Consider the following 2,746-nt stretch of genomic DNA (forward strand, 5'->3'; position numbering starts at 1 on the left):
CGGGGCCTGTGTCTCTCGCTTCTTTGCATCTGGGATATGACCTAGCCTCAAGCTGAACAGCTTGGACCCTCTAATGAATGCTGACTAATGCAAGAGGGAATGAATCATTCTGCAGAAGACGGATGAAGAGCTGTCAGGTTATTCCTGGCACTTAATTGGGCTGAGGCAGAGGGCTCTTTGGCCAAGTTACCTGGTGCCAGCTTACTTGCTGAGATAAGTAGATCCCCCCATGTGTCACTTTTGGTAAGAGAGTGGACATTTTTTGCCTCTACTGCATAGTGCTTTGAGAGGCCACCTGTCATAGTCTAGAATGCTGGGCTTACAGTCAGGAAGATCTGAGTTGAAATCCTGCCTTGAACCATGGGCATTGAACCGTGAGTCATTCTGATTTCAGCAGTCAAAGAGGAGGTAGAAGGGCATTCTAGGAAGGAGGAAAAGCACGAAGGACAGAAGCTCGGGATGCAAGAGTAGAGGATGGGACTGGGAACAGAAATACCCTTTGAGAACTGAACAAAATGCCTACTATGTGCCAGGCACTGTGCTAACCACTAGAGGTAAAACATACACAAATCCCTGCCCTCGAGGAGCGTACACTCCAATGGAAAAAGACAAACACCAAAGAAAGGGAAAGGGGAAGCAAGGCCAGTGGCATGATGAAGTCCAAAATAAATGTAGCTCAGGTTGGAATTGAGCTGTCTGTCCTGTGTCCCCCTCCCTGAACGGAGGGTGCAGTGTTTGTGGTTCTCCAATCAGAGGGCCTGACGGTTCTAATGAGGCATGAGAACCAAGGCCCATTAGATCTCGTAGGATGACAAGATCTCCCAATGGTGAGAGCATGGTGAAGACACCAGTCCAGAAGGAGTGCGTCCAGGTGGGAAAGGACCTCTGTCACTGCCTTGCTGAGAACATCAAGGATGCACAATTTCACGGGGAGCAGGTCCAGACCCTCCGTGACTTGTCTTCAGCCGGCCTCTACGATGCTCTAAACTTAGGGAAGCTGGCCCTCTCCCAGCAGACATTCAGCTATCAGTGGGTCAGTCTTGAAGCTATTCCAGATGAGTAAGAGCTGCTGGCGCCTGAGCTCCCGCTGGCAGAACATTCAAGACCTCACAGTCACCAGCACACCGTGGTCATCAGCATGCTTACTAATGCATGTTCTATTCCACAGGTGTTTATTGAGCCTTTACTCTGTGCAGAGTACAAGAGAGATACACAGTTTAAATAAGGAAAGTATGTCCCAACTCTAGAATATCACTTACACTTTAGTAGGGGAATACAGAAGTACAGTATAGAGGAAAGAGCCCTGGACATGAAGGCAGAAAAGAACTAGTTTAGACCCTGCCTTTGCCAAGTCCTTCAACCACTCCAAGCCTCGGTAAATGAGGATAATAATACCTGGAGTGTGTCCTAGAGGTGTGTCAATTGCTACCATTATTTATTTATCTTATCACGCAACTCTAATACAGTATTATATATGTATAAATAAGTCTATATAGGGGCACCAAGGTCCAAAGCAGACAGTCATGACTGCTTGGAGGTACCAAAGAAGTCATCTAAATTCATCTTTAAAGAATGGATGGGGAGTTCAGGGGATGGAATGCTGAAGTGTGTGAACAAAAACTCACATCTTGGAAAGCAAACAAGGTGTCCAGAAATCAGACAATAAGCACAGGCTACACAGAATGACATCAATGCCCATGGTTCAATTAATTACATAAGCATTTATTAAATGCCTGCTGTGTGCAAGGAGCTATGTGCAAGGCACTATGCTAAGTGCTAGGGACACAAAAGAAAAAAAGTTTTTGTCCTCAAAGGGCCTATATTCTATAAGCTAAGGCTGGAAAGATAGGATTAAAATTATATGTGTATATACATGTAATATATATGTGTATAGTTATGTGTGTGTGTGTGTGTAAAAATTTTTGGTGGATAGGTGGTGCAGTGGATAGAATACTGAGTCTGAAGTCTGGAAGGCTCATCTTCTTGAGTTCAAATATAGGCTCAGACACTTATTGACTGTGTGACCCTGGGCAAGTCATTTCACCTGTTTGCCTCAGTTTCTTCATCTGCCAGATAAGCTGGAGAAGGAAATGGCAAACTGCTCCCGTTATCTTTGCCAAGAAAACCCCAAGTGGGGTAACAGAGAGTCAAACCCAACTGAAAGGACTGAATGACAACAATGTATATTTAAATGTTTTCTTAAATATATTTTCATGTACATTTGTGTGTGTTCCTTCCTTCACTTGGAACGTGCTCTCTTCCACTGTCAGTTCTCCAAGGCCCAGACCTAGGTTGCCTCTTCTGAGATACTACTTCCTCTTTGTCATCCCTTCCAGAAGTCTCTTTCCTTTGCCCTTTCTCCAATGTACATTTCACCATTCAAACAGCATTTCTATCCTACCACAAATTATAATAGTAGCTAGTTGGCGATGTGGATGTAGCACTGTGCCTGGAGTCAGGAAGACCAGAGTTTAAATCCTGCCTTAAGACACTTACTAAGGGGCACCTAGGTGGAGCGGTGTAGGTGTATAGAGCACCAGCCCTGGAGTCAGGAGGACCTGAGTTCAAATCCATCCTCAGACACATGACACTTACTAGCTGTCTGACCCTGGGCAAGTCACTCCACCCTGTTTGCCTCAGTTTCATCATCTGTCAAATGACCTGGAGAAGGAACTGGCAAACCACTCCAGGATCTTTGCCAAGAAAATCCCAAATAGGGTCACAAAGAGTTGGACACAACTGAACA

Source organism: Vombatus ursinus, unplaced genomic scaffold (assembly GCF_900497805.2).
Source record: "Vombatus ursinus unplaced genomic scaffold, bare-nosed wombat genome assembly UNPS02014768.1, whole genome shotgun sequence".
In the NCBI taxonomy this organism is placed as follows: Eukaryota; Metazoa; Chordata; class Mammalia; order Diprotodontia; family Vombatidae; genus Vombatus; species Vombatus ursinus.